This window comes from Sapajus apella, unplaced genomic scaffold (assembly GCF_009761245.1).
Source record: "Sapajus apella isolate SASKATOON/1434 unplaced genomic scaffold, GSC_monkey_1.0 scaffold15, whole genome shotgun sequence".
Classification (NCBI taxonomy): Eukaryota; Metazoa; Chordata; class Mammalia; order Primates; family Cebidae; genus Sapajus; species Sapajus apella.
This window is the reverse complement of record NW_022436955.1, coordinates 17,474,451-17,498,908: the sequence shown is the minus strand read 5'-3', so window position 1 is coordinate 17,498,908 and position 24,458 is coordinate 17,474,451. Positions and strand designations below refer to the sequence as shown.

Here is a 24,458-nt window from a genome sequence, read left to right as displayed (position 1 = left end):
TGGGATGGCAGAGTAGAAAGATCCAGGGTCCTTCGTGTTGTTATGTGACTACTGCTCCAACCCTGGAACTACTGACCTCCACAATTCTTGCTATAAGCTAATCCACTGTTTTCCAGTTTAAGTAATTGTGGGTCATTCTGTTACTTGCATCCTAATATCCTGTTAATAGTTAATTCAATTTATAAACATAACACGTCCACTGCTGTGCTCACTGTTGGCACTAACAACCTGCTCTTTCTTCAGGGGTTTACTTTTCTTCTTACTGAAGGACATCTACAACCATTCTTTTTTTTTTTTTTTTTTTTTTTTTTTTTTGAGATGGAGTCTTGTTCTGTCCCTAGGCTGGAGTGCAGTGGCGCAATCTCGGCTCACTGCAACTGCCACCTCCCAGGTTCAAGTGATTCTCTTGCCTCACCCTCCTGAGTAGCTGGGATTATAGGCATGCACCACCATGCCTGGCTAATTTTTGTATTTTTAGTAGAGACGGGGTTTTCCACACCCTATGCTGCAGTGAGCTGAGATCAAGCCACTGCTTTCCAGCCTGGAATGCCTACCATTGGCCTACTGCCACTGAGTGAAACAAGAGTGAAACTCTATCTCAAAAAAAGGAAAAAGTTAGCTGGGCATGGTGGTGAGTGCCTATATCCCTAGCTGCTCAGAAGGCTGAGGTGGCAGGATTGTTTGAACCAGGGAGGGCAAGGCTGGTGGCATGTTCCTGTAGTCCCAGCTACTCAGATCATGCTACTGCACTCCAGCCTGGGCAACAGAGAGAGACTCTGTCTCTATAAAAAATAAAAAGCTAAAGCCCCAGGAAATGGTCGGTAGCAACTTTTCTCAGGCTCCTTACCAGTCTATGGATTCAAGCAATTTCCTAGCTCTAATTCCATGCTCCAAGTGGAGCACTTTATAGCTCTGTTAGCCCAAATTTCTGCTTCCAGACTCAGAGACCAGCAGGCCTGCAGCTTCAGCCCTGCTGTCTTCTTTGTGTTGCTAGTTTTCATCCACAGGGATGTTTATCATTTTGAGTGCGGTAGGGGGGTAGAAAAGTGGGGGTATGCATGAATATGTTTTTAGAGTTTTATCTTTTTATGTATTACTGCTATGTGTTTACAGTATAAATTTACAGTGCCATCTTGACTGGATGAATTGGATTTAACTATTCATACCAGGGGACTGGGGATCCCTGCCAATACTAATCTCTTGGGAATAGGTATCAAACCATCTCTAAAATGATTCATAGAACTCTAGCCAACACCATGAGGGAAGCAGACTGAGATACCCTGGGGTAAACTGATCAAAAGGCCCAATTGAAACTGCTCTCCCATACCCAATGCTACCATCATTCCAGTCCACAGAAGGATAGGCACAGGGCGTGCAGACATGCAAATGGGATCTTTCAAATGTAGTCTGGGCAGGCCCGCATTGACCAAGTAACATGGGCCTTAAGCCTCTTCCACACCACTTGACCATTTCAGTCTTGCACCTGACTAGTGAAAACTGCACACTGGCTATACAAACACCGCTGATGGAAGGCCCATCTAGCTCTCTTCAAGTCCTCAGTCTGCCTGCACAGGCCCAGCCTGAAGTTCCACTGAAAATCAGAACAATTGATTCAGGAGCCAAATTCTAGTCTAGACTATTAACCAATAAGCCAAGCAAGTTACTTTTAATTTCCAGGCAATACTTTGTTTGTTTGTTTTTGAGATGGAGTCTTACTCTGTCACCCAGGCTGTAGTGCAGTGGTGTGATCTCGACTCCCTGTGACCTTCACCTCCTGGATTCAAGCAATTCTCCTGACTCAGCCTCCCGAGTAGCTGGGACTACAGGCACCCGCCACCATGGCTGGATAATTGTTGTATTTTTAGTAGAGATGGAGCTTCGCATTTTTGGCCAGGCTTTGGTTTCAAACTCCTGTCCTCCCACCCACCTAGGACTCCCAAAGTGTTGGTATTATATGCGTGAGCCACCGTGCCTGGCCAAGAATAAAGGCTATTTTGTTTCTTTTAATTAGAGACAGGGTCTCACTCTGTCTCCCAGGCTGGAGCGCAGTGATGTCACCACGGCTCACTGCAACCTCAAACTCTCGGGCTCAAGTGATCCTCCTGCTGCAGCCTCCCAAGTAGCTGGGACTACAGGCACATGTTACCACACCTGGCTAATTATTTTATTTTTGTAGAGATGAGGTCTCGCTTTATTGCCCAGGCTCCAAGGCTCCAATGCGCCAAGATTCTTTTTTTTTTTTTTTTAAAGATGGGGTTTCACCGTGTTAGTCAGGCTGGTCTTGAACTCCTGACCTCAGGTGATCCGCCAGCCTTGGCCTCCAAAGTGCTTGGATTACAGGTGTGAGCCACCATGCCCGGCTATTCTCTTGTTTTTTTTTTTTTTGAGATGGACTCTCACTGTGTCGAGGCTGGAGGGCAATGGCGTGATCTTGACGCATTGCAACCTCCGTCTCCCAGGTTCAAATGATTCTCCTGCCTTAGCCTCCTGAGAGCTGGGACTACACATTTGTGCCACCACACCCAGCTAATTTTTGTATTTTTAGTAGAGATGGGATTTCACCACGTTGGCTAGGCTAGTCTCAAATTCCTGACCTCAAGTGATTCACCCACCACAGCCTCCCAAAGTGCTGGGATTACAGGCATGAGCCACACTGCCCAGCTTCCAAGATTCTTTAACAATCAAAAGAAAGCAATCCTACCTCCTGTCTTCCTCCCAGATGACCTCAGTATTGGTTACTGCTGACCACCACTCTGACTCCCAGTCTTACCTATTTCTTTCAGCTGCTAATGTATTTCAAAAGCATGAGATGGGTTGCCTTTATTCATGCGGCCAAGGTCAAGATCCTTAACATAAACAGCATTCAGAGATCCCCAAGGCTCTCCTCCCCAGACTCATCTCTTATCAGACCCTGCTCTCTAGGGCTTACAAACTAATTTGGATCCCAGGCCAAATCTGACCCACATTTATTAAGATTCTACACTGAAACTAAAAAGACATGTATGTGCCTCTCACTTAGAAACCCAACAACTCTGAGGGTACAGAGACTATGCTATTTAATTCCTCATCTCTGTACCACTATAAGGCCTAGCACTGTCCTGCAAGGAGACATCAATAAATGTTTGCCCAACTGAGGATCATCTCTCTGCATAAGCCCAGGGCTATAAAAATCAGAAGAAATGATGGTTATAAAAAAATGCTTTGAAACCATTTTTATGAATTATATAAGTATGCATATGAAAGTGATAATTATATTCTGCCCCCACTTTTCCATCTCTGACATTCTAGAAGTGAGAGCTTTCTCTAACTTCTCTTGGACCACCCAGAAACATGAGGCCTCAGGTACAAACCAGATTGAAAAAATCTGAGGCTATGGGAAACGGGTGTGCGTGTAAAGCTGAAGCAGCTGCCTAGACCGTGACAGGGACAGTGGGGGCCTGCTGTTCTTAAGGGCCCGGGAACACACACTGCTGCTGACCTGGAACTCCTGCGGCTCACTCCCCTAAGATCGCAGGCTCAGTCCTCCCAGCTGGGGCTTTCCAGATCACTCATCTGTTCACCTCAGCTCAAAGCATCTCCAGATAAACAAAGTACCTAGAGAAACTTACATTCACATTGTGGGTTTGCCACTTGTCAGCTAGTGGCCATGTAACTTGTCTCGTGGTCCTGATCTGTGCAATGGAAATAGCACCCATCTCAAAGGGGTTCTGTGAGGATTATATAAAGGCACATAAAGCACTGACTCTGTGGCTATGGTCCTGGGTTGGGCAAATTGAAGGCCACAGCTCTGCGGAGTTCATGACCCTGGATAGGCATCACAAGGAACAAATCCCTCCCGCACAGCCCTGACTCTGGCTCCATAGCACCCCAGCACTCCCCTCCCCGCCCTTCCCATGTCTGGCTAAGCACAGGCACCCTCCTCCCCACAGCCCTAATCCCAGCAGGCACTAGCCTCCAGGAAGGTTGTGGTTTCAAGGCCAGCTCTTTCTTAGTTGATCCTTACCCCTAGACCCAGCAGGGGAGAGTGCGTGTCCATTCTGTGGGACACGGCCATGACCCCTTCCCTAGCCCCCACTTTAGCACACCATGCAGAGTAGAGACCTGACCTGAGCTGGCTCTAAATGGCTCCCTGAGGCTTGAGGCCAGAGAGCCACAAGCCAGGAGCAAGAGTCTGGAATACAAAGCTATTATAACAAGGGGTTTCTCTGCAGGGCCAAAAGCCTTAGACATTAACAGAGGCAGAAGATGATGGGTGGAAGACCCTGAAGGTAGGAGACAGGGAGAAACCCAAGTCTCCTGGGAGACTTCTGGAGGAAGTGGGAAGTGGGATGAATAAACGATGGTTCAGGGGAAGCCAGGGAGGGTCTGGAGAGTGCGGGGTGGCGTGGGGGGGTTGTTAGAAGTTTATCTCCCAACCCTGCCCTTTGACTGCCTCCAAGGGGCCATTAAAGTGGACCACACTACCTCCCAGGGTGAAGGGACTAAAGTGCTGACAGTCTGATCTGATTTCCTTTAAAGACAGGATTCAGAAAGCTGGGCAGCTTGGCTGCTCATCACTGCTTATGATTCTGATCTTGGTCACACCACAGATGTATAATAAGGAGCCACTGAGGAGCTGTCAGGGTCCTTTTTTCCCTTCTGCGCTCGTCTGCATGTCTGGAGAATGCTTTGAATCACAAGAGAAATGCAGAGGATGCGTGCGTTCTGCAAACAGTTATTGATCGACACCAGGCAGTGGCAGCCAGACTGGGAAGATCCCTAGCCACCTCCCTCATGGTCAGGGGCTGTGTCACTGACCCCTTAGCCAAGCCCTTCTTCCAAAGGCCTGGTGGCTCCCTCTGAAAACAATCACGTCAGCTTCCTGCTCTGTCGAGGAGCATAGAAATGGGGCTCCTCTGTTTTGAGGACTTCCTGCAAGCCCTCCAGCCTAGTACAAAGCCAGGGCTCCTTGGTTTTGACAGCCAGCCTTCCAAAGGTAGCAGGGGCAGCTGAGCTCAGAGACTGGCAGCTCGGGGTCCCAACTGTAGGGACCTCTGTAAGGAGGCAGAGCTGGTGACAGGAACGCTTCAGCACCAGTGGGGCACTGCTGCTGAGGGCAGAGCTACGGCTTCAAGGAGGAAGAGGCGGGTGCAGTCCTCCACCGGTAGTACCCCTTGGCAAGCAGGGCCATGCTCCCTGCCAAACTCACCCACTTCAAAGTGGGCCCTCCTCAATCTTCACAGAACACGGATCAATCCACTCCTCCCCAAGCCCTGGCTTCCCCAGATACACAGACTAGCCTGGTTGTGGAGGTCCAGGTTGGGTGTGAGGAGGTTAGAAAAGAGCCTCTGTGCACTCCACTGTCCTCTCCAGAAGAGGGGAGAAAGGGAAGCAAAGTGAGCAGTTTCTCCAGATAATCTTTAACCCTCTGGCAGGAAATCAGCTTGTAGCAACAGAGCCCCCCACACCACAGGCTTCCTGGAACAACCTCCAGCAAGGGTACACAGCAGGAGGAGGAGATTCCAGGGAGGGGACACAAACTCTCTCCTAAAAAGCTGAGCCAGGGCAAGTCACGTGAAGTGGCAGGGAGGGCAGGGCATTCCCTCCCCCTCTCCCAACTCTTGGATGTCAACATCAAGGACTCCTGACTCCGGCCACTCTGCCTCTCGCCTAGGAGAAAGCAATGGGACTGGTGCTTCTGCTGTCTGCCACTGCCCTTGCCTGCCCCTTCCCAAGGCTGGACCATGGCAAGGAGCTCTGGTCTGGGTCCTACCCTCCCTCCATTGTAAGCTCCGGCAGGTTGGCCACCCTGGAAAAGGTCAGACCTGCTAGACCCCAGCAGGGGCTGATGCCGAGGGGCTAAGCTAGGGCGCCTCCAAGTCCTGCCCATGCATACCAAGAGAAAGAGGAGACAGACTCTGGAACCTCCAGGCCACAGTCCTTTCTTCCCAGAGTTGAAGGACTGGACTTAAAAACCCAGCATTTATCCCCAGATCCTCTGAGAGATATGAGAATACGGGAGAGAATACCAGGAGAGAGGTCGCAATCCAACAACCAGCACTGCGAACCTGCAAGACAGGCCCAGGCAGGGGGGAAGTGACTGCTTCAGTGAAAAGGAAAGCCGCAAAACAGGGTCTGTGGAGTCACTGCATAGGCACAGAGGTCCTTGGGAAACCAGAGAGTACAGTGATCTGGCTGGCATTCTGAAACAGGCTCGGCCCAAAGCTCCAACTCACAGGACAAGCGAAGCCCCTGAGAATGCTGGGAGCATCTGCGACATGAGGCCCTGAGGGTGCAGCAGCCTCGGGTCTCAGAGGCTTCCCTATCCTAGCTTGGTGACCAGAGGTCAGAACAGTTCACTTGCCTTGCTAGCAGTGGCATCACACTTGAAAGTACAGGTGAAAACAAGGCTCTTATCATCAGCCACAGTCATGCGCCTCACCTCCTCCACAGGGCCAGTATGACCTCTGCCTGTAACCTTTCAGTCCTCCGGCCCAGCCAAGCTATGAAGGTGGGATGTGTGCCAGAGCTGCTGGGGCCAGGCAATATGGTGACGGCAACAGTCCAGGCTGCAGGCAAGGAGGCCTACTTTGTACCAGTCACATCTCTCCAAAGGGCTCCTATGTTATCAATCGGGTGGGGACAGCACAACTGACAACTTGACCCCCCTTCATTTTTTTTTTTTTTTTTTGAGATGGAGTTTTACTCTTTCACCCAGGCTGGAGTGAAGTGGCACGATCTCGGCTCACTCAACCCCATCCCCCAGGTTCAAGCGATTCTCCTGTCCCAGCCTCCTGAGTAGCTGAGATTACAGGCGCCCGTCACCACGTCCAGCTAATTTTTGTATTTTTAGTAGAAACAGGGTTTTGCCATGTTGGCCAGGCTGGTCTCGAACTCCTGAACTCTGGTGATCTGCCCACCTCCACCTCCAAAAGTGCCAAAAGTGCTAGAACTACCGGTGTGAGCCACTACTCCTGGCCTTGGCCCCTCTTCTTAGTCTATCCTGCCCCTACTTTTCCCTGTGAGGCAGTGGCTCTTTTGATTTCCTGGGACTGCAAGTGAACACCGAGAATGAAATGGGTATATTGTGCATGCCAACAAGCAGCAGCATGGAGTCTGGAGTCTGGAGCCACGTCTGGCTCCTGGGCCCCACCCAGATGCTAAGCAGGATGCAGAGCTGATGCCACAGGCTAGAAACTGAACTTTGTGGCCAGGATCTTACCTACTTTCTTCATTAACATGTGGTGGGGGTTTTCTTTCCCCCCAAACCTAGAACACTCTTTCCTCCAGCCTACCCAAAAAACTTCCATCAACCAGGCCAACTTCTAACTTATCAGTTACTATTCTTGTGGCCCAGTGGGAGGAAGGAACCAGGTGGGGAGATGTCTATAGTTTCTGCCAAGATCAGATGTTGGAGAAAGCCTTTTGTATGGCAGATCATGGGCTAAGCTGGCCTGAGTAGTATGGCAAGAGGTAGGTCATATTACAAGGCCTACTTGGAACAAGACTGCGCTCCTAAAAGGTCTAGTCATATAGATGCCAATCCCCTAGGAGACCTAGGGAAGGAGGCATCCCTCCCTTCACCACCACAGCCAAGAGCCCTGGGTAGAGAAGAGGGCAGAACAAAGATCTGATCACAGGGTGGTCAAGTAGTCTGGAGAGGATTCCTGGTGGCACAGGAGAGGCTTCCTGGTGGCACAGGCTCTAGAGGATAACCTAGAGAGGAGGCAAGCCAGCACTAGGAGGCCAGAGAGCCTGACAAAAGGGCCTGCAGACATCTGCTGGCCCTGGAGGTGGTTATCTCCTGGGAGGGGAAGAACAGGGCAGGGTCTGAAAGCCCTGGAAACAAACCAGTAACCTGTTCTTTGTGAGCCAGGCTGTTTTTATTCTTCACACACTCTATCTTTAGCTTTCTTTTGCTCTCCTTTTATATTTAGTAATGTCTTTTGGAAAGGTCAGTCTGTGGCAACTATGCTAATGGAAACTCAAGGAAGGTGTTTGTATCCATGCTTGGACCAGAAGATTAAAAGAAAGCCATGTTCTCCCACCCGGCCTGGCCCCTCCAGAGTGAAGGTAAAGAAACATAGGGTAAAAGATGGAGGGAACCAGAGGTGGGCCCCTTGCTCAGCTGCTCTGTCCTATGGACATTTCCTTTTCAACAGGGACCCTGGTAATTCCAGCTAGGAAGAGAGGTCATCATGAGCCCAAGGCCAGCCTGGTGCCACCTGATAACTTCCAGCACCAAGCCCCCAGGTGGCTTTGGGAAAAATCACTGCCCTGCACCCTGCTTTTCCCGGTCACTCAGGTTCAGCTCTGGGAAGTAGGCTGGGGAGGACAGTGCCCCGAGAGCCCAGCATACACCTGCCTTCGGGTCTCCCGAGCTCCAGCTGAGGAGTATTCCTCTTTCCTGAGGAGCCGATGACGTGCTGTGACCTACTCAGGCAGGCTCCCTGGTTGCCAGGGAATCACTTTACCACCTCTGGAAAGTGGCAGTATCAGCTGCTGTGAGTAGGCCCAAAGGGGGCCTTTCCCTGGCACTGCCTCTGAGCCTTACCCCTGGGTGAGAAGAGCGAGGGTGGGGGAGGCCAGGGCCCCTCCTCAGTCCCTGCTGTCCATCCTCAGGAGTGGTCTGTCCTCCTGCTGGCCTAAGCTGAGTTATAAGCTCCCTGCCAAGACAATATCCATCGTGCTATGCACTACTATTGTCAACTTTGGGGGGATGTGGAAGGGAGGGACACACAGACATTGGTCCATTACAGTGGCCCCAGGGAGCTGTCTTTGTTATCTGGCTTTATTATATAGCTTGGGGTCACAGAGATTGCCCACATGATGGTGCTGTCAGGGACTGGGGCTGTGCAGGGATGGCCTGGGGGCTGTGAGGAGGTGGAGGCCCAGGGCCCACTTTCAAGGCCCCCCTCTTTCTTTGAGAGAAAGTCTTACTCCAGCCCATGCTGGAGTATAGTGGTGGGATCATGGCTCACTCCAGCCTTGACCTCCTGCCTCAGCCTCCTGAGTAGCTGTGACCACAGGTGTACACACCACCACCCTGACTCCGCTTTCAAGCTATTTGCCTCCCCATTGTGAGACTAGGGTATCCCCACCCCCACATGTGATTAACTCATACCTATGAGTTACCATTTTGTTTGTTGCTATTGTTTTTGTAAAGACAAGGTCTCACTATGTTGCCCAGGCTGGTCTTGAACTCCTAACCCCAATTCTCCTGTCTCAGCCTCCCAAAATACTGGAATTATGGGCCTGAGCCCATAATGCACCCAGACTGTACTAACATTTTACAGTGAACAATGGACAAATGCTGGAGGAACTTGAATCTAGGACTGGCTGTGCTCAATAGCAGAATGGCCGTAGGTCTTTGGGCAAATCATACCTCTCTGGGCCTCAGGTCCTCCATTTGTAAAATGACCATGCTAATACCAGCCTGCTAACCTTACACACTCCCTGCAAAGATTAAATAAGCAATGACTGTAGGCTGTGGAGTGCTAGATACCCAAATAACATCGAGTTTCAGCCTCACAGAGAAGAAGGAAATAGGGACAAGAGGAGACACTGTGGCTAAGCCAAAGGCCACAGGAATGTGTGAGACAGGGCTGGGGGATCAGTTAGAACTTGGCAACAGACAGAAACAGGCAGGGTCCTCTGGGTGCTGAGCGGGAGAGGTGGACAGAGGTCAGTCTGGGCTGGCAGACAGTTCAGGAGAGAACTGGCTATCAGCAAACATCTGAAGGGCAAGAGGAAAGACACAGAAGGGAGAAGCTCAGAATAAAAGGGGCATCCAGTTCCAAACTTGACTCCCAAGAACTGAGGAGCTGGTGAGCACTGCCCCAAAGCTCCCACACACACCAACATTTAGTTAATATATACATAATGCCACACCCTCAAAGAGCCCAAAGCCCTCATGAGGCCAGCCTTGCCCTCTGGACCAGAGATCCCAGCAAAGTGGCTCACCTGTGTAAGACTGAACTGAGGTCTTAAGTCAGAGGCTCAAAGCCCAGAGCAAACTGCTGAGCTCTTACTACAACACCCATTCCTGGCTCTGCCAAGCTGAGTCAAATACCTGTCCTCTCACAAATTGGAGGTGACAGAGAATTGAGTCCAGAAGAGCACCATTTTTATCTTTCTATACCTGAAACTGGCACCACTGTCCTGGGCATACTCTTCCAAAGGAAGAGACACATCGGGAGCATGACTTACTCCAAATCCCTCAACAGAATCCAGAAAGCACAGCCACACCAAAGCCATGTCCTCATCCCAGTCCTGGCAAGAAACGGACCAGGAGATGGGTGGGCATTCAGGAAGCTGATGTCACTGAGGGTCTGCATCTCAGACAGTGCCCTTCCTAACACCAGCCACCACACAGATCACCCCCAGGCCATTAGGAGAAAGGACCATTTGCCAAAAAAGTCAGCACTTCAGACCAGGCTCCAGGTTCATGACTGTAATCCCAGCACTTTGGGAGGCCACGTTGGGCAGATCCCCTGAGGTCTAGAGTTTGAGTCCAGCTAGGCCAGCATGGTGAAATCCTGTCTCTACTAAGAAAACAAAAAATTAGCCAGGCATGGTAGCACATGCCTGTTGTCCCTGCTACTGGGGAGGCTGACGCAGGAGAATTGCTTGAATCTGGGAGGCAGAGGTTGCGATGAGCCCAGACGGAGCTACTACACTCCAACCTTGGCGACAGAGTGAGACTCCATCCCGAAACAAACAAACAAAAAGTCAGCACTTCATACTGGAAAGAGCCCCCTGCCTGCAAGTCACACAACCTGGTCTCTTGCTTCAGTTCTTCTGCCTCCTGGTTTGGGGACATTGGGCAAATTTCTCAACTTCCACTTCCTGATCTGCAAATGGAATGGCTCAATGATTTTAAGTTCCATTCCACATTCTAACATTCAATTTGAGCAAGGTAAATTAATAAATGGTAACAGAACTAGGGCAAAGCAAGGTCTCCAAGGGTCAAAATGGTACCTGGCACTGCCTCAACATATCACATCTTTTATTTTTTATTTTAATTAATTAATTAATTATTTTGAGACAAAGTCTCACTCTGTCATGCAGCTTGGAGTGCAGTAGAACAATCTTGGCTCATCTCAACCTCTGCCTCCCGGGTTCCAGTAATTCTTCGGCCTTAGCCTCCTGAGTGTTGGAACTACAGGTGCACGCCACCACTCTCAGCTAATTTTTGTATATTTAGTAGAGACAGGGTCTCGTCATGGTGACCAGGTGATCCATCTGCCTCGGCCTCCTAAAGTGCTGGGATTATAGACGTGACCTGTTGCACCCGGCCTATCACATCTTTTTTATGTTGCTCAGGCTGTACTTGAACTCTTGGACTCAAGCAATCCTTCCAACCTAGCCTCCCAAGTAGTGGGGACTATAGGCATGTGTCACCATGCCTGGCTCAATATAAGACATCTTCATCATGAACAATAGTTCTTTGGGAAACCATCTCTCCCCAGCTGCCATCTCTGTGCCCTGTAACCCAGGCTTGGGTGCTCAGGGTACCAAATGCACCCAGCCAAAGTACGTGGTCTGGGGTTGTATACAGACTCCATTTCAGAGTGAACCCAGGACTCTTTCAGGCATCCTAAGAAGAGACCCTGAGAGGATGGAGGCCTGTGCCATGAGCAGGCACCTTCTATCACGTGGGAACCAAGAACAGCATCATTTTCCCCACATGCAGCCAGACACACCCACAGGTACCTGAATCAAAGATTTCCCTTTCATCAAAGGGTACTTTAAATTGGATTTTTGGCTGGTATAATTAAAGAAGTCCAAATGATACAATCTTGCACACATGTACAACCATTTTCCATTTAATTTGTAAGAACTTTATAAAGCTACTTACTTGACATCTGATGCACAAGGTCTGCCCTGAACCCGCCCTTAAAATCCCCACCCTTGGGCCAGGCACGGTGGCTTACGCCTGTAATCCAAGCACTTTGGAGGCCAAGGCAGGCAGATCACCTGAGGTTGGGAGTTCAAGACCAGCCTGACCAACATGGTGAAACCCCGTCTTAAAGAAAAAATAAATTAAAAAAATAAAAAAATAAAATAAAATCCCCACCCTTGATAAGTCAACCCAGCTCAGAGGCCCACAAGAGCAGAAGTGGTCTGGGTACTGACGTTCAGGGATTCCTGTAAGTGGCTCAGTTCTGACCAGGACCGAAGTCTTTCTCCAGCCAGGGACACTGCCCAGACATGCAGATGGTGAGGGAGACCCTGACTACATGATCTTCCAGAGTGGCCTAGAGTAAGCACTGCCCACCATCGGAGTCCCCCAACCACAGAGATGCCTCAGCAGGGAAGGGTGTCATGCCTTTTGCTGTCAAGCCGTACCTTGAACGAGCTGAAATGGTCAGGAAAAGAGAACATGACCATGAATATAGAATGTAACAGGAAGTTAGGATCTTACATTCCATTTCTCATCTTGCAATGCATTATGGGGTTATGGGGGCTAAAGCCTTTTTTTTTTTTTTTTTTTTTTTTACGAGTCTCGCTCTGTTGCCCAGGCTGCAGTGCAGGAGCATGATCTCGGCTCACTACAACCTTCGCCTCCCAGGTTCAGGTGATTCTCCTGCCTCAGCCTCCTGAGTAGCTGGGACTACAGGCACATGCCACACCCAACTAATTTTTTATATTTTTAGTAGAGATGGGGTTCCACCATATTGGCCAGCCTGGTTTGAACTCCTGACCTTGCAATCTGCCACCCTGGCCTCCCAAAGTGCTGGAATTACATGCATGAGCCACTGCACCCAGCCCTCAAAAGTGTTTTTCGGCCAGGCGTGGTGGCTCACACCTGTAATCCCAGCACTTTGGGAGGTCGAAGCGGGCAGATCCCAGGGTCAAGAGATCAAGACCATCCTGGCCAACACCATGAAACCTTGTCCCAATTAAAAAAAAAAAAAGTGTTTTTCAACCTTTAAGAATTATTCTGGGCCAGGCGTGGTGGCTCACACCTGTAATCCTAGTACTCTGGGAGGCCAAGGCAGGCGGATCACAAGGTCAAGAGATCGAGATCATCCTGGCCAACATGGTGAAACCATATCTCTACTAAAAATACAAAAAAATTAGTTGGGCATGGTGGTGCGTGCCTATCATCCCAGCTACTTGGGAGGCTGAGGCAAGAGAACTGCTTGAATCCGGGAGGCAGAGGTTGCAGTGAGCTCAGATTGCACCACTGCACTCCAGCCTGGCAACAAAAGGGAGATTCCGCCTCAAAAAATAAATAATTTTTTTTTTTTAATTGGCCACGATAGAAAAAAAAAAATATCTCTGGATTTTCTTTGTTTTGAGAAAGGGGCTCGCTCTGTTGACCTGGCTGGAATGCAGTGGCACAAAAATGGTTCCCTGCAGCCTTGACCTCCAAGTCTCCAGCAATCCTCCCACCTCAGCCTCCTGAGTAGCTGGGATCACAGGTGTGTACCACCATTCATTCCCAGCTACTTTTTAAAATATTTTGTACCAACAGGATCTTCCTGTTTCCCAGGCTGGTCTGGAACTCCTGGGCTTAGGCAATCCTCTTACCTCAGCATCCCAAAGTGCTAAGATTACGTGAGCCACCATATCTAATCATCTCTGGCTTTTCAAATGATGCCAGTCACTCCCCTAAACACCAGACCCATCCATCCCACTAATTTCTGGATGCTATCCTTTTGTATGTTTTTTGTTCCTTTTTGTGAAGAATGGGGTCTCACTCTATGGCCCAGGCAGGTCTTGAACTCCTGAGCTCAGGCTATCCTCCCACCTCTGCCTCCTTCAGAGCTGGAATTACGGGCGTGAGCCACAGTGCGTGGTTCTGGATGCTAACCTTTAGATGATGTACCTTAGAGGTATCCCAAAAGTACTTCAAACTCCACCTGCCCCAAATAAAACTCATGCATAATCCAAGCCTCTCAAACCCAGTCTTCTTTCTGTATTCCCAATTTCTGGGAAAGGAGCCCCCATCCATCTAACCCTGAAACTTAAGAGCCATATGTGAGCCCCTCCTCCTCAGCCTCTCACAGCCAATCTATTACAAATCCCAACTGATTTTTACCACCAAAATGTCTCTCAGATCTATTTCTTGCTCCATCATTCCATCTAAGGAAATGTCATTCTTTACCTCCAGCAGCCTCCTAACCACTTAAGCCCCAGATCTACTAAACAGACCCCTTCCAATTCCTTCTTCATAGGGAACCCAAAGTGGTCTTCACACAAGCAAATCTCATCAGATCCCCATCTCTAACTCAGCCAGACCTCCCAGTGCTCTGGGGTAAAGGCCCCAGGTCTGGCTGGCTGAGCTGCAGGGTAACCCTGAGACCAAAATGGAAGAGAAAGGTCTGAGAGTCATTGCTCTGTCCCCAGCCCTGGCACCACTCCTGGGGAGGCTTCAAACTCCTGAGTCAGGCTCAGAATGAGCTCAGTCTTACCGGGTTTGCCCCCTCCCCCAGTGCACAGCTGACCGCAGATGGGAAAGGGAACCCATGGCCAGGCAGGGGAAACCCAGCTGGGCTGAAGCCAGGAGCTGTGTATTTCAGGAGGAGGTGACAGAGCTGCAGCAGCACCACAATCAACTGTCAGTATCTGTGGGGCCAGCTAAGAGAAAACAGCTATCTGGGATTACAAAACTCAAGGAATCTATCTCTTCCCTCTTACCAGACTGAACTTTGGCAGCCTTGCGCCGGTGAACAAACAGCCCTTAACAATCCCTCCCACAATCCCTATAAGCACAATTCTTTGTGACCAGCCCAGCCCAGCCAGAGGCTGCCGGAAAGCCTGCCCCTTTCTCCCTGTTAGGGTGGGGCTTGGGGCCCATCTCTCCCCAGACCCCTCTATCCTAACCCTCCTTCAACACAATCCAGGAAATCTTATGCTGTGTTTTAACTGGATTCCCCAAGGTCCCCAAATGTTCCCTGCCTTCTCAGTTCAGGCCTTTGTATCCTGGTACGTGTGGCCTTTTCCTCACTATCTTCCCTCCTCTTCTCTACAATGAGACCCTACCCCGCCCCTTCCAAGCGGGTTTTCAACTCCTCACAGATCCGCCACGTGGCTATGCAGCTGACCCAGTGCCTTCCAGGATCAGCCTGTGATTCCACCGCCCACCCTGGCTTTGGGAAAAAAACCTGGCTAGAGCAGAGCATGGGACATAAAGGGGTGGGGGAGAACTTGGCAAAGAAAAAACCGGGAATCCTATTAACTTTCACCCCAGGGCCTAAATGGTGGCCAAAATAAGAAGGGGGGAGAGGGTCCAGATGGAGTTTTCTGCCTAAATCCAGGGCAGAGCAGGAGTTGGAAGTGGGAGTGAGGAACTACTAGACACAGGGGAACTGAGCACAGCTCCCTTGGCCGCAGGAGCCTGAGTTCTCCCAGGAGATGCCAGAGTGGGCTGGCTGCCGCTGAATGCATCCAAACAGGTTAGGAGAAAATTCAAGCCAATTCCCACAGACATCTGGACCTCATGATGGACTCCTGGGCCCCCAGTACTACCTCCTTACTCAGGCTGTGGCACACTTCTGTCAGTCATATTGACCAGATGGCTTGAAAGTGAATCCCTGAGCACAGTCACAGATGAGGTCTCCCAGACTTAGAGAGGGAGTGACTTGCCCTGTGTCACACAGCACCAAAACCCTGTGGGCAGCGAAGGTGGCAAGAATCCTATATGCATCCACCCAGACCAAGCCCTGGACTATGTGTCACCTGAGAATAACAAGCTGCTTCCCCTTGAAGACAGACAAACAGGCCTGCACTGAGGCTCGTGGGCCCTCGGCCAGCCCAGCCTCCACCTGGGCCTCTGGACTGCCAATAGACGGCCAGCAGGTCTCACACTGTCCACATAGCATGAGTGGCAGGGAGTGCCCAGAGACCCAGGTTGGGCAGGAACTGCCAGGACTGGCAGCATGGGTGGAAGATAACGCCCTCCAAAATACCTGAGCCAGGTCTGAAGGGGCTGAGGAATGCAGACAGCTGGGTACTGCCACTTGAGATTAAAATTCACACTCATTCTAGAAGTCTGCCCACTGTGGCTTTAAACAAGAGTAAATTGCTTTTCAGGTACTGAGAAAAATCCTTTGTCAAACAGCTGCCACTGTGATCTTGGGCTGCACCTCCTTGATATAAACTATTGACCTGCTCCCCATGCCTCAGCCTCTTCCGTCTAAGGAAGTGCCAGTGTTGGCCCCTGCAATGAGGGGAGCCTGAACAGGGTCCCCATTCCTCTCCTCACCATCTCCTCCAACCCATGAACCTGGGATCTCCTCGGCCATGCTGGATGCCACAGGAACCAGCCAAACACTAAACAGGCCTGGATCCAGGGAAATACTAAACCTTTACTCTGGGACAGGAAGGAGCAGAGAGAGGGCCAGGCCCCAGAAACTCCCTTGTGGCCTGGCAACCCAAACCCGGGACTCACACTGCTCCCTAGAGCACCCAACAGAGATGGGAACAGAGAAGGCAGGGGTTCTCTCTACCTTTCCTTTCCCACGCAGCCTCATTCCCTTAGGTTGCTGCCATCTTTTTTCTTGTGCAGCCTACAGATTCCACACAGGCTCATAAAAACTTTCACTTCCCCCTGAAACTCAGGTTCCAATTTGCTGCCTACATCAAATCGCTGGTACTTTGTGTTTAACTGAACTTGAGTGGGAACAAAGGTTGGGGAAACCTGACTAATGGAGCAGGGGAGATTCCACATTCTAATAATGTCCCTTGCACCCTCAAAGGAAGCCTGCAAAGAAGGCAGGAAGGAGGGGGTGTGGGGGAGGCAGCAAGGGGTGGAGCGGCGGCGGCGGCAGGGCAATCCCCTGACCTGGCCTCTTCTCACCTTCCCCTCTTCACTGTTAGCCCTAGTCCCTCTAAGTTCCCTTTAGCCACACAAATAAATAACTTGTTGATTTTTCCACACCAGAGTACTTCCCTAAAGACCAATTAGCCATTAATGTTTGTTACCAGTTTTCTCCCTCCAAAAGCTGCTGACGTGCAGCCTGGCCACAGGGCTAGGACTGCTGAGTCAAGAGAGAAAAGGCAGAGCAGGTCCTTGGGTCATGCCTCAACACCTCAGGGTCCCCTCACTGCCCATGAGCCCTGTAATGCCACCTTCCAGGAGGAGGGGCCCCTTCGCCTGGGAATAGCATCCAAAGAAAGAAGCTGGGTTGTTTTCAATATCTGATACCAGAACTATGTGTGTTGTGTTAATTATCACCATCATGCAAATAAAATCTAGCCAGGTGGGAGGATCACTTGAAGCCAGGAATTCAAAACCAGCCTGGGAAACACGGCAAAACTCCCATCTCTGGCGGCACCTGTAATCCCAGCTACTCTGGAGGCTGAGGCAGGAGAATTGCTTGAACCCAGGAGACGGAGGTTGCAGTGAGCTGAGATGGCACCACCACTGCACTCCAGCCTGGGCGACAGAGACAGATTTCATCTCAAAAAAAAAAAAAAAAAAAAAACCAACCAACCAACCAAACAAACAAAAAACTCCCATCTCTAAAAAAAGAAAATAATTTAAAACTTAGCTGGGCACAAAATAGTGTACACCTGTAGCTGCAGCTGAGGTGGGAGGACCCTGAACCCAGGACTTCAAGGCTGCAGTGAGCTATGCTAGCACCACTGTATTCCAGCATGGGTGACAGACCAAAACCACATTTAGCATCATTGGCAAAATAAAGAAAAATTACATTTTTACTCTAGATTTCCCTTGCCCCTTGTTCACCTTATTGTACATGGTAGTATTCACTGCATTAATAGATGGTAAAACAGCACATATATTTGTTTTTTTTATTTTTATTTTTTTTTTTTGAGACGGAGTTTCGCTCTTGTTACCCAGGCTGGAGTGCAATGGCGCGATCTCGGCTCACTGCAATCTCCGCCTCCTGGGTTCAGGAAATTCTCCTGCCTCAGCCTCTTGAGTAGCTGGGATTACAGGCACGCGCCACCATGCCCAGCTAATTTTTGTATTTTTAGTAGAGACGGGGTTTCACCATGTTGACCAGGATGGTCTCGAGCTCTTGACCTCGTGATCCACCCGCCTCGGCCTCCCAAAGTGCTGGGATTACAGGCATGAGCCACGGCGCCCGGCAAAACAGCACATATATTTGAATTGAGGGAAAGTCCTCTTCACTTGAGGAAGATGACTTGCTCTGAGATCCTGCAGGGATAAGGCACCCTTTGGCATAGCTCCTCCTGCCTCCACGCAAGACAACTCTTGCATGAAGTTCCCTCCCTCCCACCAATTTCTGCAGCAGGAAACCACCAGTACTCAACTAGAAAGCTGGGAGTGCCCAAAGCCCAGCCTGTGCCCTAGAGCCCTACAAGGTCTGCAACTGCAACATGAGAGCTTGACAGTATGTTGTAACTACAAGAGTGATTTATAAATAGCAACAAGAAGTACTCTACACCAGGCATGGTGGCTCACACCTGTAATCCCAGCACTTTGGGAGGTCGAGGTGCGTGGATCGCAAGATCAGGAAATCGAGACCATCCTGGCCAACACGGTGAAACACTGTCTCTACTAAAAATACAAAAATTAGCTAGCACGGTGGCATGTGGCTGTAGTCCCACCTACTCAGGAGGCGAAGGCAGGAGAATTGCTTGAACCCAGGACTGGGTGGTTGCAGTGAGCTGAATCGCGCCACTGCACTCCAGCCTGCGGACAGAGAGAGACTCCATCTCAAAAAAAAAAGAAGCTGGGCAAGGTGGCTCATCCCTGTCATCCCAACACTTTGGGAGACTGAGGTGTGTGGATCATGAGGTCAGGAGTTAGAAAGCAGCCTGGCCAATATGGTGAAAGCCCATCTCTAATAAAAATACAAAAAATTAGTTTGGCGTGGTGGTGTGCACCTGTAGTCCCAAGCTGCTTAAGAGGCTGAGGCAGGAGAAATGCTTGAACCCAAGAGGTGGAGGTTGCAGTGAGCCAAGATCATGCGACTATACTCCAGCCTGGGCGACAGAGCCAGACTCCGTCTCAAAAAAAAAAAAAAAAAAAAAGTACTCTAAAATGGCTAGTTAGGGACGAGGCAGGGGTCCCTAACGAGGATGGCATAACTGGAGGAAACTGTTTTCCCCAGACAGCAGGCAAAGTACAGACCCTCTCCTTATGACATGTCACTTGGAGATGTCTACCCTAATAACTGATGAGGATTTATCATTAACAAGCATTCTGAGTACAGAGGAAGGACAACTCCGTCTCAGAAAGCAGGGCCAGGCCCTTTAGTTGGCAAGGGCTCAGGTGTGTGGGAACATGGTGTGGGAGGGAAGCTGGGACATGGAAACTACAGGACAGAAGGGGAGGAGGAGAAGCCCATCCAGGACTGCCTGTGGAAACAGAAGGGATACAAAAGCACCGAGCTGGCAAACAGCCCCAGCTTCGTCCAGGATGTAGAGAACCTCTGGAGCTTGGTGCCCCCCCACCCGCCCTGCTTCAGGGCGAGGCCCTCAACCTCAGGCAGCTCACCAGGATTCCAGGTGTACCGTCGGCATAAGCACACAGCTCCTCCAAAGCAAGGGCACATCACCTTCTCCTGAAACTCTTCCTCCTCCCGAGTGCACCATTTCAGCAAAGGAACCAACTCCTATCACCAGGCACTGAAACTCCAAGCCCCCGGCACATGAAGTGTCTGTCCTGAAGATACCTACTTTTGCAAGCTCTCTAGACTCAGTCCCCTCTTTTTCACTTCTACTGCCAAGTGCCAGCCTTCATGACATCTTATTTGGACTCTATCTACTTATCTATGTCCTCCCTCTCTCCTCTCCTTGTCCCCTTATGACCCAGCCATACCCTGCTGCCAGTTAGCCCTCAGGAACTAGCCAGACTAAAGCCCCCCACTCTGCCACCTGTCAGTTCAGTCGTCATGCAACACCTGTTTGCGCTGATTTTTTGCAGTGTCATTTCCTCTTCTTCTGGAGACACTTGCTTTTGGATGCAGTCTAGGGGTTACAAGGGAACTGCCCAGCATGCCACCAGCCCTTCCCTGGCCAAGGAAGGGAACAAGGGAACAGGACCCAGCCTGGGCCAACCAGACATTTCCTCCCTCAGATATGAATCCCAAGCAGTGATGACAAAATGACTCAGCACAGCTGGAGCAGATGCATCCTGCCAACAGCGGTGCCCTAAAGACACTGCCTTTGGTCCCTGCTGCACCCACTCCAAGACCCTGGAGGGGACCTGGGTCCTGAGTCATGGCTACGATTTTATAGTTCCCACAGCTTTCTGAGAATTGTTTTCCTGCCAAAATCAGCCAATTGCTGCTTGCAACCAAATAGGATTCCTTACTACTTTCTAAATAAATCCCCTATGCTCTATACAAAGGGACAACTCCCTAAGTGTGCCCTGTGACAGCCTTTCTTTGTACCTGTTGGCCTGCACATCCCTCCAGCCCAGAGGCACTGCTTGGGAACCTTCCCTTAGAGGCCCATCCCAAATGCCTTTTCTGAGCCCTCTATGGGGATGACTTCGACCTCCTTTTACTGGCCACACATCCGCTGTGGATACATTGGGAGACTTGTCTTATCCCCTCCCAGGGGACAGCAAATTGGACATTACTGTCTCCTTCACAACACTCAGCAAAGTTCTCAGCTCAAAAAAACTCAGACTTGGCTGGGCGCGTGGCTCACGCCTGTAATCCCAGCACTTTGGGAGGCCAGGCAGGTAGATCACAAGATCGAGACCATCCTGGCCAACATGGTGAAACCCCGTCTCTACTAAAATTACAAAAATTAGCCGGGCGCGGTGGCTCACGCCTGCAATCCCAGCACTTTGGGAGGCCAAGGCGGGTGGATCACAAGGTCAAGAGATCGAGACCATCCTGGCCAACACGGTGAAACCCCGTCTCTACTAAAACTACAAAAAATTAGCTGGGCATGGTGGCGCATGCCTGTAATCCCAGCTACTCAGGAGGCTGAGGCAGGAGAATTGCCTGAACCCAGGAGGCGGAGGTTGCAGTGAGCCGAGATTGCACCATTGCACTCCAGCCTGGGTAACAAGAGCGAAACTCCGTCTCAAAAAAAAAAAAAAAAAATTACAAAAATTAGCACTCATGGTTGCGCGCACCTGTAATCCCAGCTACTCGGGAGGCTGAGGCAGGAGAATTGCTTGAACCCAGGAGGCAGAGGTTGTGGTGAGCTGAGATCGCGCCACGGCATTCCAGCCTGGGGACAGAGCGAGACTCTGTCTCAAAAAAAAAAAAAAAAAATAGCCCACATACTTTTGGGGACAGACAATCCCAAAGGACAATTAAGGCTTGTTGAGCACGACAAGGAGCAGGAACTAAGAGCAAGGGGTGTGCATCAGAAAGACGTGTTTCAATCCCAGATCTTCCTGCTATCTGTTTGGACAAGTCTCCTAAATTCTGTCTCAGTTCTTCATCTATGAAGCAGCAGCAACAACGCCAACCTGTGAGGATTCACTAACACCTGAGAGCACCTAGGATGGTGCCCAGCTTGCAGCAAGCCCTCAATGAACAGCAGCCATTATTCAAGCTATTAGCAGCAACTGGTTTAGCAGCCACTCAGCTGGTGTTAGAATCAGGAGTCCCAGGGTCACTGTGTGGCCCACAGTGTATCTCTGTTCCTCAGTAACCCTACCCGGGTCTATATCTGCCTTATAAATGTTCCACTGACCTGTAAAACAACAGCTGGAAAATGCTTTGCAAAGCACAATGTAAGTGATGCCTCCTGCTTTTCTGAATTTCAAAGACTCCCAGGCATCCCGTCCAGTGCACAGCCATGGCAGGACTCCACTTGGCAGGCACCCCAACTTGCTTGGTTGGGGAAACAGGCACAGGGCAGACGAGGGCCGGGCTCAGCAATTTGCTTCACTATGGCCACACAGCCACCTTTTTCCAAAGCCATGGTTCCTAGATTTCCTGCTTGGTTGTGGAGCCTTCCTTCAAACAGGAAGTCTTCCTTCAAATAACCATGGGGCAGTGTCCCCCCAATCACTGCCAACCCTGGGCAGCATCAGAATGAAAGAAAGGCCAAACCAGTGCAGCTGCCAGAACAGCCTGATAGGAAAGTAAGGTGGAAGAAGGTCTCTCTTAAGACTTTACGTCTCGCTGGGCACAGTGGCTCAGGCCTGTAATCCCAGCACTTTTGGAGACCGAGGCAGGTTGAGCACCTGAGGTCAGGACTTCAAGATAAGACCAGCCTGGCCAATACGGACACACCTGCCTCTACTAAAAAAAAAAAAAAAAAAAAAAGACTTAACATCTGCCTGGATTAATTTCTTAAGCAACTGTGGTAGCCTCAAACTAGTGGTTCTCAAAGTAGTAGCCCCAGGGAGCTGGAGAGAGATGCAAATTATAGGCTCCACCCAGAGCAAACCAGAAGACTCTGGCATGGTGCCCAGCAATCTGTGCCTTAACCAGCTCTCCAGGAGACTCTGACTCTCAGTCAAGTGTGAAGGACCCTTCCCTAAACCTGTAACCATGAGACCTTCTGCCGTAACTCATTTACTGAACACCCACTATGTGACAAGGACCAAGCCAGGTGGTGGTATTTCAGAAAATGAGGACACATTTGAAAACCATCCAGTCTAATGAGAACCAAAATCAAGTACACAAATACCACCAAAATAAGGCAGGAAGCGGCATAAAACAACGCAAAGGAATCCGTTTCCGACCCCTCTCCCCAGACCCTAACCCTCAGGTCTTCTTTTGCCATGAAGAGATGGAAAAGCCAAGCTGCCTAGCCTCCCAGAATCCCCAATCCTGGTACTGCAGACTCCTTAATCCCAGGTGCCCTCTCAAGAAGAGTGGTCCTAGGCCGGGCATGGTGGCTTATGCCTGTAATCCCAGCACTTTGGGAGGCTGAGGCGGGAGGATCACGAGGTCAAGAGATTTAGACATCCTGGCCAACATGGTGAAACCCCGACTCTACTAAAAATACAAAAATTAGCTGGGAATGGTGGTTTGAGTTTGTATGTAGTCCCAGCTAGTCGGGAGGCTGAGGCAGGAGAATTGTTTGAACACAGGAGGCGGAGGTTGCAGTGAGCCAAGATCGTGCCACTGCACTCCAACCTGGCGCCTGGCAACAGAGCGAGACTCTGCCTCAAAAAAAAAAAAAAAAAAAGTGGTCCTTACCCTAAGATTTGGCTGGAGTAGAAATGCTCCCCGGAGGCCAGAGCCAGTGGTTCTTAGAAGCTTGATTTTATCTGGGATTTGCACTCCGAAAGTTCCCAGGAGCCGTCAGCATGCCACAGCACATCACAACAGTACACTCCCAGGAAGGGTCACTCCAACAGGCCCCTGGCAAGCTTGCAAGCAAGTGCGCAGAGGCAGACATAAACATGAGCACAGACAGTTGGCCCCTGGCCTCCCTTCCTCCATTCTCAAGTTACAAGGTTAAAAGCATCCTATTCACAGCCAAGGGGGAGGGTTAGAAGGGGGTTGCTGAAGCAGTGAACCATCTGGTTCAGATCAAGATTGTTCCTTCAGGACTCCACAGAACTCCTGGAGCCTCCCGTCCCTCCTTTCCTCCACCCATCCCACTGGGAAACTGGGGATTGGGGTTGAATGGATGACCACCCCCCACCCCCACACAAAAAAATCTGAAGACAACAAAACAAAAAACTGAATTATACAGGTAAGTCTGTGCCACCTCTCTGAGCCCTCGTTCCCTCTAAATCCTGAGCACCACAACTAAACTTGAGATCACCGCCCACAGACTCTGTGCCTTCCTCCAGAGATCAGGGCAGCCAGCAGGCATCCCTCCCTGAAAGGGCAACCCCTCCAAAGTTAGCAGCAGAAGCAAGATGATGCTTAGAGGTGTGGTCTCCCAGACTCCTCTTACGCCACCATCTCCCTAAAGGCCAGCGACACGTTCCACCTCAGAGGGGCTTCAGAGCCCACCAGGCACGGTAAGAGGAAGGGGTGGCCAACCAGCTTCCAGACATCCGTCCCAAAGACAAGGCGGGAGTGTAAGTTACTGGCCAGAGGCTCCAGAGTGCCCTGTGCCCCCGTCGGAGGCTTTGACTGAAGAGGCCGCAGGCCCCTGTCTGCCCCCAGAGCCTCTCTAGCCCATTTCCCCAACACCACCTTTGACTCAGTCCTCTGCTCCTTTAGGCAGCAGTTAAAGCAAGAGGCAAGATGGGAGATGAGAGATGGATGCAGTTGGCAAAAGAGAAATCAAAAGGCTAACCTGGGCAAGCAAGCAATGGGTGGTGACTCCTCTACAGGCAGAGAGGGCCAGGAGTGGGCTATATGAAGGAGGGAAGGGCAACAGGAGTGGCAGGAAGCTAAGCAGAGACTCAAGTGAGCTCAGCCCAGAGATGTGGCAGGGGGTGGAAGTTTGGTCCAGTCACAGGGGAATGGCTGGGGGGAAGAAATGACTTCCACTCCAAGGCAGAGAAGGAAGAGGAGAGAGGAGAGTTCTTTCCCTAAAGGCCAGCCTAGTTCAGGCCAGCCTCCACGGGATTGGCGCATTGGCCAAGTTTCTGGCTTACGCCGTGCCTCAGTTTCCCCAAAGCAGGAAGGTCGAGCTATGAGAACTGGGCC

At 50.5% G+C, this 24,458-nt stretch overlaps 2 protein-coding genes across 3 annotated transcripts in view; one reads left to right on the top strand and one right to left on the bottom strand.

Moving 5' to 3' along the window:
- Positions 1-24,458, bottom strand: part of ST3GAL2 (ST3 beta-galactoside alpha-2,3-sialyltransferase 2) — a 57,712-nt gene that overhangs the window by 32,588 nt on the left and 666 nt on the right. The window lies entirely within an intron of this gene.
- Positions 23,350-24,458, top strand: part of FCSK (fucose kinase) — a 38,037-nt gene continuing 36,928 nt past the window's right edge. The window contains exon 1 of the mRNA XM_032283847.1: positions 23,350-23,821. The gene's annotated coding sequence lies outside the window, so the exon portion shown is untranslated. The remainder of the gene's footprint in view (positions 23,822-24,458) is intronic.